We start from the raw sequence: 13,455 nt of genomic DNA, 5'->3' as shown, positions 1-13,455 counted from the left end.
TTTATTTATTTATTTTTTTATTTTTATTTATTTATTTTTATTTATTTATTTATTTTTATTTATTTATTATTTATTTATTTTTATTTATTTATTTTTTTATTTTTTTTATTTTTTTTTTTTTTATTTAGATGTTAATGTTTTTGAAAAGATTGAACATGTTAGCAGTTATATCCATGCATGCCACCTGCAAGATTTTGGGGAAATGTTTTTAGATTTTTATCTCAAATAAGCCGATGTTCTCATTTGGGAACGTTGAAATTTAATGCTTCCCAATCAAATTCTAGAAAAAAAATTCTTTTTGAATTGGATTTATGACATTCTAACATGCGAATCAATAAAATTTCATCAAATCAAATCTAAGCAAAGGAAAGTACCTTTGGTTTTAAATTGGTTAAAGGACATTGAATTTATATATCTAATTTTTCTGTAATGTGTGTCTGTTATGTTAAAAAAAAATACAAGAATTTATAAGTAAAATAGCAAAAATTATTTTTAAAAAAAAAATGTATATTAAAAAAAAAAAATTTTTTTTTTTTACTTATATTTATGTATTAGGTTGGTGAAAAAAAATTTGTTTTTTGACATTCAACTATATATATATATATATATATATATAAAAACATTATTTTTCACACACCTTATATATATATATATATGATTTGTTGTTTTTAGAGACATTAACAGCTTCAAAAAGCTGTTATTTTTTTTTTTTTGCAACCTTAATGTTTTTAGAGCTATTAGCTCTTCTGGATATTCATATAAATATGAATGAGTCACTTTTTTTTTTTCATAGGATGTATTTTTATTTATTTTTATTATTGAATATTATTACGTGCATAAAAGGTATACCCATGGACATGTATGTTTCTAGCTCTCAGCCATCATCAGCATGGGCTACGATCGAACTCCTGACACCAGTATTCGCAGTTTGGTGTTCTACCGCTGAGCTACGATAACACACCACTTTTTTTTTTTTTATCCCTTTTAAATTTAAAATTTGTTGTTTTTATCGAGAATTTATTTATTTCGCTACCTTAACGCTTTTAAAGATCTATAAGTTTTTTTGTTATTCATCTATATATAATATATATATATATATATATATATATAGCACTGTCGTAAATGTACCTCGCCCACTGCTTAATTGGAATTAATGCGAGGCTTGCTGTGTTTTTGTAAATAAACAAGCAGCTCAAGCACTATAAAAGCGGTGGGTGAATGTCTATTTAAATGGACATTTGCTGAGGTCATTTGCGAGTACCGGTTTCATCGGCCAAAGGTTAGAACTGATCTTCTATACTATATATGTACATATACACACATAATTAGATAAACACAAGCATTAAGCTAAATAAGTATTAGACGTCTCAATGCTACTAATATTTAGAGCAGTTATGAATTGTGATATTTTTCAACAAAGACAAGTTTTCGTTTCGAGCCAAGTTGGTCTTTATTTAAAAGCTAACAGCTGTTTCTTCATAGCCAATACAATCAAAACATTGATAAATAATAAAATATGAATCCTCACATTTGCAGAAACAAACAATTTTGAATGTTTTTAATGGAAACCACCCGCTTTTTTTTTTTTCTCTCTACAATAAACACAACGAAAATACTTAGTCAACCAATTTTTAACCTTAGAATTTTTTCCACACAGTTATCTTTCTTTTAAAAAAAAAAATTTTTTTGAAATAGGAACGTAAAGAATTTTAGTAGCAAAAACTAATTTTGTGTTTAATTAGTGGTATCTTATCCGACGTTGTCCGGGCGTGTTTTATTTGGGGTTTTTTTTTTTATATACCAACTCGACCGAAAGATATGTTTCAAACTGTGCTCCTTAAATCCTACAAAAAAAAAAAAAAAAAAAAAAAAAAAAAAAAAGACAAAATCTAATAAAATGAAAATTTGGTAAACTTTATTTGCACCATCCATGCTTTGTTTAGTAAAAACACATTCAAGAGGATGTAACACTGATGAGTCAGCGTTTTTTTTTTTGGGGGGGGGGGGGCCAACATATACACATAAGTACCCATTCACTCAAAAATTTTAAAGAGAAAAAAAAAATCGTTTATTTTATTCTTCTATAGAATTTGAACAAAACTTTTTTTTTTTTTTTTTTTTTTTAATAACCAAAACCTAACCCTAACCTGAAGTTTTAGGTGTAGTTCAGTACAAAAAAAAAAATCTGTTTGTTTTTAGTTCAAATCCTATTCAACCAATAAAATTTATTTGCTTCCCCACGAAAAAGAATTAGACACAAGGTCGTTTTAATGGGGGGGGGGGGTGACGAGCTCTCCCCCCCCCCAAAAGGGGCCACTCTGACAGTATCCAAATAAATAGTAATTGTCTCAGTATGGAGGGTTTCCCCTACATTGACCAAGAACCAATTAATTTAAGTGAAACATCAGAACAGATACTACACTGTGATCGTGGCCCGAATCACTATTTAACTAAAATAAAACTCATTTCTCTCAGAGTAATAATTTTAGGAATCAACCTGTGATGCTTGAAAAGGATAAATGCTTTGAGATATAGGGTGACACAAAAAAAATTATCACCAAAATCCGACCAACTTCCAAAATTTTATTTATATCGACACAAAACTTCAGCCTATACAGCAGACGTCTCCAGAGTTTCAAGTCTGTACTATAAAAACTCTTTGTTTCACTGGCGCTTAAAGATGTGCTTCAAATAAGATCAGAGTTTCTGCGTGGTATCCTTGTTGATTTCGGTCATCCATAGTATGATTGTCTGTTAGTGTCTTTACCTTTGTTGTTTTTAGAGACATTAACTAAAATTAACTAATTAAATAAATAATTAACAGATTCAAAAAGCTGTTAATTATTTATTTTGCTACCTTAGTGTTTTAAAGCGCTATTAGCTCTTTTTGTCATTCATATAAATGTGAATGAGTCGCCATTTTTTTTTTATAGGATGTATTTTTATTTATTTTTATTATTAAATATTACTACCTGCATAAAAGGTATATCCGTGGACATGCATGTTTCTAGCTCTCAGCCGGCTACGATCGAACTTTCCATGGGTTCTGAACTTGTTGGCGGATTTGTAGATCGTTGAGTGGACGTGAAATTCACGACATCCAAACCATTCTTTGAATTGCAATTGGCTGCATAGATAGATAGATAGATAGATAGATAGACTTTGCCAAAAATATGCTTTAACTATAAATGCCTTTTCTTCAGTTGTCAGTGGCATCTCAAAGGTCAAAAAAGTTAATGGACTCTTAGAGCATTAATTCTTTTTGGTAAATCTGAAAGATAAAAAGGATTGGTTAATTATTAGGGCTGTGACAACAGCATATTCATTTCATTGTTTTGACTCTCTTACTTTAAGAGCAAAAAAGAAAGAGGAGAAAGAAAAGAAGGTTGAAGAAAAAGAATAAAACATAGAAATCTAAAAAAAAAAAAAATAAATAAATAAATAAAAAATAAAGAAAGAGCCAAAGTAGAAGACAGGAATAAATAAAATAAAATATTGATGATAAAAAATATTTACGATAAAAAATATTTACGATAAAAAATATTTACGATAAAAAATATTTATAATAAAAAAATATGATATCCGCAATAAAAAGAACAAATAAAAAGCAGAAAAGGTAGGGGAAAAAAAAAAGAGAGAAAATCATAAAGAAGAAAATGTGTAGAAAAGAAAAAGGAGAATTTCATTTTGTTTCAAAATAACTAAACCTATGACAACAGCATATTCTTTTCATTGTTTTTACTCTCTAGTATATATCCGACACAGTTAATCAACCAAGGATCACATCACTCTACATAAAAACATAAGATATCAATGGATATATACCTGAGAATCAAAACAAGGAAAAGAATATGCTGTTGTCATAGCCCTATTAATTATTTCAAAATTTATTTAAGTTTAAGTAATGACCGTTTTTTTTTGTTTTTTTTTCTGTGTGTGTCACCCTGTATATTAACGCCAAAGAATTGGATGGTAATTTTTTTTTAAATTTTCTTAAAAATTAATCATTTACTACAATTTTTGAAAAATTTTGAGATGAGGATTTGGATTATTCGGATTACCATTCTCATCTTAGGTGTTATTTTTCTCACAGCATTTCTATTGATGTAATGCCCACTCTGTTTCGGTTGCGTCTTGTTGAACAGACGTTCAGAGGTAACTCATTATTTAATCCTTAAAGTTTCTTAATCTCGTTCTATCGGCCACAATCAGGTAGTAGGCGTAAGTAACTCGTAACCATATTATGAGGAGAATTGTCACTTAGAACTGAATGTACTTAGCACTTTTATCCGTTGCATCATAGATTCTTGCGTATTTTTGTGACCGTGTAAAATTTAAAAACGTCTGTGATAAAATATTTTGTTGTTGAAAACTAGTTTTATATTTTTTTTTTGTCCAAGTTTTCTTTTTGTTTTGTTATCTGATCTTCCATTGTCAGGTCCGTATTGAATGGTATATATCATTTAATTATTGGAATTCTTTTCAGATGAGTAATTTGCATATTTTTATTTGCTGACTGTTATCCTCATTTTTATAGTTGTTTCACAACGTTTCAGCCAACTATTCCTCTGGCCTTCGTCAAGTTGTTACCCATGACAGCATAGGAATGCTGTATGTATGATGCAATGGGGAAAATGGTGGTTGGTTACTTTTAACACATCCAAAACCAAACTTTTATCTCTTTTCACCATAAACACTCTGATCCCCACTTGGCCCCAATTGATATGAATGGCTCTCTCTGGTCTCAAAGAAACTACCTGCTTTGACACGCTTCTGGGTCTGACCTTCACTCATGACCTGAAATAGAAGACTTGCATCAAATCTGTTTCCAATGTCATTGGAAAAATGGTTGTGCCATTTTACAACTTCAAAAGGTATCTAACCCCCCAACCAATCCTCTACCTGTGTAAGAACCAGATACGTCCTAAAATGAAGTACTGTTGCCACATCTGGGCAGGAGCTGCTCAGAACACCCTGTTCTACTTTAAAAAAAAGTTCAGAACCAGCTTTGAAACCTAGTAGGTTATATTTATTTCTTTATTTGTGGACTATTATCCTCATCTTGATACAGTTAAAGATTCAGCATTCGTTTCCTGTCATGGTTAACAACCTGACAAAGGTCAGTTGGCCGAAACGTTGTCGTGAAACAACTATAAAGGATGAGGATAACAGTTTTCAAATAAAAGTAACAAAACATATCTAAATAATTTTTCCCAAAATATATTTAAGCAGTTTTGAAGAATCGCGAAAGTTTTGTATCCATTTTGTACTTCCATACCTCAATGGACAGATGCAGGCACCACCTGTGAGTGTGTTTGAAAGGAACGCTGAATCTCTTAACTGCATCCTCAGTAATTACTGCCTTCCATAGTTGCTGTTATCTTTGGGTAGAATTGAAACTGCTATTTTCAGACAATGCTCACTTGGAACTGTAACGATTCAACGTCTCTATCCACTACGCTACGGACTCTGAAGGGCAAAAAGCTGTTCTACTTTTAAAAAGTTCAGAACCAGCTTTGAAACCTAGTAGGTGATATTTATTTGCAGACTATTATCCTTATCTTTTCTTAGTTGTCCTCTGGGTCCGTGGCGCAGTTGATAGACGTTGAATCTCTACTGTTCCAGGTGATAATTGTCTGAAGATAGCGGTTTCAATCCTACCCAAAGCCGGCCAGAGGCTTACTTGGCCCAAATGTGGTGAGACAACAACTCCATAGTTGGCAGTAATTGCTGAGAATGCAATTAGGAGATTCAGAGTTTCTATCCAGTCACAGTTACCACCTAACAAAGGCCAGAGGAACAGTTGGAATGGGAATATCAAATTCAAAAGCAGTCCAATACTATCTACCAAATATCCCTATCACTGTACGTTAAAAAAATGAAACACATACGATCCAATACTACAGCAAATGACCTATACATAGGAATTTATAATTTTTTCTAATGATTATTATGTATTTTTTGTTATTAAAATAGGTTTAATTCTAAACAAAGAAGATACTATATACATTTTTTAATTGGAATTCATTATTGAGATGAATATTATTTATTAATTTATTTATTTATCTATTGCAGACTATTATCTTTATTAATTATTGGCTGAAACGTTGTGAAACGACAACAACAATAACAACAAGAAAGATGAGGATAATAGTCCGCAATAAATAAAAATTAATAAATAAAACTCATCTCAATAATGAATTTGAATAAAAATAATATATAAAACTAGTTTTGTTTTACCGTTTGTCTTTTGGGGTTTTGTATTTTTTTTTTTTGTTCAAAACAAAAAGCCTTTATCCGAGGAAAAGTCACTTAGCACTTTTATCCACTGTATCTTCATCTATAGTAAAAGAATAAAATTTAAAAAAAAAAGCAAATGAAATAAAGATGCATTATGAAACGGAAAATACTAAGCAAAAAGAAAAGCTTTAAAAAATATTTAAAAAAAAAAAAAGCACATTTCACCATCCGCAGCTCATTCAATAAACAAGATAGCAGAACAAGATTTTAAAAATTAAAATGAAAAATATTTTACCTAATGTTATGATAAACAATTAATTGTAAAAAAAAAAAAAAAATTTAAACAAATATAAAAAAGAATACGTGAAGAATGAACCAAGTTTATTTTTACTCTATAAAGTTTTATTACTTGGTTCCTGTTGCAAGCTACAAATATTACTTGCTCCCCCCCCCCGCCCCAGATTCCTTTATATTTGTCCTGTCTTTATTTTTAAACATGACAGAAGAAAAAATAATCTAAATAACTACATGAAATAGAAGATTATTTCAACTACCGCATGGTCATCTTCAAGTCGAATGTAAATAAATACTTGTTGAACTGTTCTATTGGATAATTCAATTCCTCTTAAGTAATCTTCTCTCCATCCACTGCTTATCAAGACCCGGAGACTCTCGGCTAAGGATTAAGTGGTGGAATAACATGATCAGTAATGGTGGAACTTGATTATTTAAGAGGCCGGCTCAACAAGAACTTATTTGCATTAGACCTGAAAGTGACCATGTTATAGTCAGCTGGGAAGCAGCTCCATGATATTGTGTTCCACGGACAGTTCTAGGAAAGAAACTTTGCTCATGGAATTTTTGTTTAGTTTTTGGCACAGACAGAGAATGAGAGAAATTTGTTGATAGTTGTTGTAGCTAAACGAGTATTCGTTGGGAAAGTTTCACAGGAAGACCATAGATCAAAGCTCAGTCCGAACATCTTGTAGAGGTGATTATGATCCAACTAACGATCTCTTTAATCTTGAGTGGCCCCTGGGTCTGTATAAACGATGGTCACTCAATAAGTAAAAAAAAATTGTAAGATGCTTAGTTGGTGACGGTGGAAAAAAGGAAGTCCACTTATAGCCTTAAAAATCATCTATAAACAAATGAAAACTATTTTACCTAATATTATGACAAACAAATAATTGTAAGGAATCAGTAGAGAAATGTCAGTACTTTGATTTTATTAGAAGTGTCAGCTCACATTTCAGTTTGGATGATTATGGCAAAATGTCTTCACTTTAACAGGGACCTCAGCAGGTTATATATTTTCAGAAAAAAAAAAAGTAAAATAAATTATATTTATCCCAATAACATAGTGGAAGAAAAAAACAAAAAGAGGCTAGTCTAAATCAAATACTGCTTTGTTACATGAATTGCTATCTGAGCAAGATAACTTTGCTTTCTAATTCAAAATATGGATTACTAGCGGGGGTACCCGGCGTTGTCCGAGTGTTTGTTTCCGGGACGGGGGGGGGTTAAAAAATGTTATGGTAGGTAAGTAGGAAGGATCAAACCCGGAGTAATGAGTAAAAGTAGGAAAATAAAGTGTGAAAAAAAAAAAAAAAAAACATCTGCAACGTTAACAGTTCGGCCACCAAGAAAAGTCCATTCCAGTTGTTTAGGAAAAAAAAAAAAAAAAACGACTACGGTAGGTCGGCGCGAACGTGAAAATATAATGTGAACTGTCCAGCACGCTAACAACTACGCCACAGAGCACTGCAGCTTAGTTTAGTGATTTTAAATAACTTCACATGAAAGAACTACGAAGCCAAACCGGTGTTCTCTTCTCAACTGTTCCTTGTGAACGATCCCCAAACGGTGTTAAGTGGTGGCAGGGGGAGGAGGAATTTATTAGAGAGAAAATATTTTACCACTTCCATTGATCTTAACCGATTTTGGCCGTGACTTCTCAGCAGAAAAAGTATAGAAATCTAAAATTATCGAGGAATTTGAGAAATAATAAGCCTATAACACACCTCAGATATTGTTCTGCCGTTTGTGCATATTATATTTGCATGAAATATCTTGATTTTTAATCCTATTAATGTCAAAATCCGACGGGAAAAAATGAGTTGATTTTATTTATATAGAGATTACATGATAGCATTAGATGCTTTTCAGGCATATTGAATATTTGTGTTGGACTAGACACATATTCACAAAAATAATGAATTTGAGTTGCATAAATAAGATATAATCTACATTATTTTTGCAATTGGAAAAAAAAAAAAAAAAAAATTTTCAGCACATAAAATGCAGAGCTGAATATTTCATGTGTTTAACGCACATGATTTTAGTGTGCATCGTTGATTAAGTTCAGGTATATTGTTAAACCAAAACTTTTTCAAAAAGTGCTCTGTACAAATGTAGAGCTTTTATATAATTAAAATTACATAAACATTTTTTTTTACTCATGTTCACCCCTTACAAAACATATCGCCACTTGAACGTAAACGGCTACTATTTGGGGCCATGTCTAGGAAAGATTAACAAGATATTTGTTTATATTACATTTAAACTTCTGCATATCAGTGTCAGGAGTCTACGCAGATCGATCAGTCATTAAGAAAGGGTTGTTCCTTTCACTTTTTCAATGACCTTCGAGGAAAATTTTATTTTTTAGACTCTGACTACAAAATTCGCTTTGGAGTCCTGATGAAACATGAAAATGTTGAAACCTTGGTCGATCCATATAGACTCCTTACAATATTTTTGTGTGTATGCACACACACACATAATTAGGAATGTGACTTCTCCTTTCAGTGATTTTTTTTTCTTTTTTTTTTTTTTTAAAGGAAAAGCCAAATCACTATACATTATTAGTTTTTTACCCATTTAGTTCAATTTTTTTTTTTTTTTTTTCAATTTTTTTCTTGCTTTTTTTTGGGGGGGGGCTCTTTCTATCACGTTTTGTTTCCCTTTTCTTTCTCTCTCTGCTTTAAAAATTTAATTTTGCCGTGCTTCAAACGATTACTGAGTAAGGGTGGTAGATTACTTTTGTTTCGTCAATGAATGTCTTCCTGTCTCTTTTAAACATATCAGTCGATACTTTCAGCATAAAAAACGTTATTGTGGATTAACACTTTTTACTGCACTCCTAGAGGGGGAAAAAAAAAAAAGATTCTAGTTTTTTTTTGTTTTAGGTGATTACAAAGGAACACCTTGAGCTCCTAATTTGTGAAATTCATCTTTTTTCATTTTTTTTTTTTTTTTTTTTTTTTTGTTATATTAATCACTGACATTCCTGGTATATTGCTTGAAGCCATTAAATAAACGATTTAGTCCACAGGGCAAGAGATAAACAAAGAAAATTGTGAAAAAAAAAAATGAAAAGTAAGACTCGTACAGGATTCAAACTTGTGCCTCCAAAAGAATGACCACCCGATATGGGTGTCCTCTTTCGACTGCTTGACTAACGAGCCGCACGGTTAGAAAAATATAAACGGCAGAAATTGTAAATAAGTTATTAGAAACGAAAACATCAAATCATAAACTTCAACAAACACAAATACTTTTGGAATAAGCAACCTCGAAAGCCGTTCTTAACATGGGGAGGTTGGAGGTGTTTATTCTGAGAGCCGTTCTTAAGATGAAGAGGTTGGGTCGTAAAAATAATACCCCAAATTTTTATGTACTTTACTATACAAATAATAAATAAAACAAAAGTATAAAAAGACGTTTCTGTTAGCGATCATCATACCTTCTCGTGCCAATGCAGGGATCCAGTTTTAGACATCAAGGTAGCACTCGAACTATCACCTTCCGACCATAACCATACTCTCTTCATTTAAAACCCATAAAATCATAATCATATCTTATCATGCAAATATTTATCGCAGTAGGTAGAAGAGTAACTTATCTTGCCTTTGGTAACATTTATTTGTTATATATTTGTTTGTTAACTACTTTTTCATACCTCTGTGGATTGTAAAACAAACCCAATAAATGCTATCATAGGCGAGATAAGTTATTCTTTTACTTAACTGGATAAATGGTTTGTGTCTTTTAACTCATTTTAAAGCGTTTTTTTTACTTCAATAAATCAAGTGGTGTCGAGTGAAGCCGTTTAAATTAAAATTAACCAAAAACAATTTTTAACAAAATAAAATAAAATCACAGCGTTATTTTGTGTAATATTATTTTCAAGTTTTACAATACCTTTTTTTTTTTTTTTTTTGTTAGGTGAAACTACAGAATCATTACAAAACACCCTCCCATCCCCATGTTCAGAATAGTTTTCTAAATAATAACGTTAGTACAATATAATTATGATTTTTTATGAAATTGTTAGGTGAAAGTACAGAATAGTTACAAAACACTCCATGCTAAGAATGCATTTCTAAATAAAGCATTGAACTATCACCTTCCGACCTGTTCGTACCACAGCTATCCTCTTTCATGTAAAACCCATAGTACCCCCGTAAAATCATAATCATATCTTACCATTCAAATATTGGATCCATCGTTGCGCATTAATCTCCAGGGGTACTCAGATGCAGGCGATAATTTTCTCTTTGGATGGGTAAGCGAAATGTCTCGACTCCAACGGTTTTCTAAGACAGAAATATATCACTTTTGTAGCTTGCAAACATTCGTGATGGATAATGCCATGAGTATACCATCAAACGTACAGCAACTTTTTTCGTCGATAGATTTTATATTTAGATTGCGATGAATTACCTTAATAAAACGACTGATTTTTGCTTTGAATATTTTCATAGGAACTCATTTTTCATCGCCTGTTATGGAACGATCAAGAAACAACTCGTTTCGCTGCATGGAAATGTGACCTGTGGCGATGGAAAGACGATCTGCCTCATTTTACTGATGTACAGAATGAGGAACCTAGGTGCCTCGTCTGCTAACCTTACATATCTCGTTTAAGTAAGGGCAAATGTTGTGCTGTGAAATATTGTTTATTTGTTTTTCTGCTAATTCATGAGTGCTATAACGAGGCACATTCTCCATTAATGTGTTTAAAATATCTTTATCAATGTCTGATGGGCACCCATGTTTACCTTCCAAGCTCAAATCACCGAAGCGAAACTTGTAAACCAATTTCTTACTTGACGATCTGTTATAACGGCCACACACGTTGCATATTTGACTCACTGTTTCTGCAGCACAATTTTATTGTTTAACCTACAGCAATAAAACATGTCGAACCCAAGTTTAAGGGTTATACATTTGTAATTTTACTACAAGTGATAAAACAGTTTTGACAGTTTCTGTCAGCTGAAGAAGTAAAAGGCAAACTTGTGTTGCATTGTCAACGGCTGAAACTGAATGCATGGCATTAGCAAATGCAGCACAAGAGGCTGTTTGGATGCAGCGCCTTCAAGGTGCTTTATTAAGAACCTCAGTTACGCCAACACTTATCTACGAGGATAATCAGTTAACAATATGTATGACAAAGAACCCACAGCATCATGGAAGGGCCAAACATGTTGATATTAAATTTCACTATATTCGAGAGCAGGTGGAAAAGAAAACAGTTAAACTGGAGTACCGTCAGAGTAAAGACATGGTAGCAGACAAAAGGACATGTGAGCACACAGTTTGTGAAGCTCGGGGAACTGTTAGGTCTTAAAGAACTGGAAATTTAGACTGTCAGCAATTGAGGAGGAGTGTTAAAAATATCAATGTCCGACAGTCTAAAAGAGTTATCTGCTCTTGTTCTAAGAAAATTCTGTAGGGATTATCTTCATTTTGTACGTTTTTGTTTTTCTTCCGATGTAAATAAAAGAACGTCTCGTGCGTTTTTTTACTCTACGCTCACGATCCATGTTTCTGGTTATTTTTTACTATGGAGCATAAAGATAGAAGCAAGCGAGGTATGTACACTTAACTGACATGCAGAGTTCAAGTGTAACGTGAACCGACATCTTGCTGCCCAACTCCCCACATAGTACCCCTGTAGCTTCTGTCCCTGATAGTAGCCTCCTACATCAAAGTGGCAACATGCTTAGTTTAGGGGTGAAAATGTAATTAAAAAAAAAGGTGAAAATACATCATATCTTGATGCCATACAAGTTTTTCCATCACTGTCGTTGTCTGTCTGGGTGTTTGTTGCTGCTGATCCTTAATCATGTCGATTACTGGCTATTAGTCTAATCTTCACTTTTGCTCGGCTTACGGTCACCCAGCTCTTCCTTGGGAAATATTCTCAGAGTTCTTTGATGGATTTTAAGTAATCGTTCCAATCATTCCATCTGTCAGTGCAGTAGTTTTGTGATCATGGCATCTTCCTAGTCATGATTGATCACTTTTTGGGTAATTATTAATTTGTCCGAACGGAAATTGCCATCAGTGTATAAAAGTCTTCTAACTGTTCAGATTTGTCTTCTCGCAGAAGCCTGTTTGTGAGCTGAACGTGTAAGAGACAGCAACAGAAAGTCTCACAATGTCTAAATGAGGCTCTATGGACTAATTTATCCTTAGTTGACCCTTGACAACTAAATATTTTTGTTTACTAGCCAAATAGAAAAGTTACTAGCCAAACCCACATGATTTTTAGAATGTGACATCTTAGTTCTGTGACGAGTATGTACATCAAAGATTTTTCTGTGTTTTTTTTTTTTTTTTTAATAAGTAATTCTAAATATACAACAAATGTTATGTTGATACTTGAAGGTATAAACTTTCTTATTTCTAACAGCTTTCGTAAGAAAAAAAAGTTGAAAAGATATTTTGCACTCAGTAGTGAGCTTTGGAAGATTGTCAGTGAAAGAAATACAATCGCCAAAAGATAAGCGTTTCATTATTTCTAGTTGCCATTTTGAAAAATCACTCACAAATGCGACTGTTTCACTCGCAATGTAGATAGAGCCCTGCTAAAGTTTGAGCACTTCAACATCTTCGAGATGACTTTCAAGTGCTGAAGGTGTGGTTCTTAAATTTGCACCCTGGTAGCAGTATTGATTTTTTTTTTTTTTTTTTTTTTTTTTTTTACATTTTAGATTTAAAAGGAATTTTTTTTTATTTTCATTTTTGAAGAATTCCAAGGGGAGACAATTCAAGAAGTTTGTTTATCACTTAATCACTTGTTGGATTTATTATTAAAGTTTAATTTTGTAAGATTTCGTTATTTTCTTAAAGTCACACATTTTCATATAATGCTCATTTTATTTACTTGAGAATTGTTGGTAATCTCCAAAAATACCGTTA

At 32.1% G+C, this 13,455-nt stretch overlaps 1 long non-coding RNA gene across 1 annotated transcript in view; it reads right to left on the bottom strand.

Moving 5' to 3' along the window:
• Positions 1 to 754: 754 nt before the first annotated feature.
• Positions 755 to 13,455, bottom strand: part of LOC145261072 (uncharacterized) — a 111,563-nt gene continuing 98,862 nt past the window's right edge. Inside the window, exon 3 of the long non-coding RNA XR_013864402.1 lies at positions 755 to 3,271. This is a non-coding gene — a long non-coding RNA (uncharacterized LOC145261072). The remainder of the gene's footprint in view (positions 3,272 to 13,455) is intronic.

This window comes from Euprymna scolopes, chromosome 37 (assembly GCF_053919585.1).
Source record: "Euprymna scolopes isolate OS-2025 chromosome 37, ASM5391958v1, whole genome shotgun sequence".
NCBI classification, from domain to species: Eukaryota; Metazoa; Mollusca; class Cephalopoda; order Sepiida; family Sepiolidae; genus Euprymna; species Euprymna scolopes.
The sequence above is the reverse complement of the archived record's forward strand: the minus strand, read 5'-3'. Positions and strand labels throughout refer to the sequence as shown.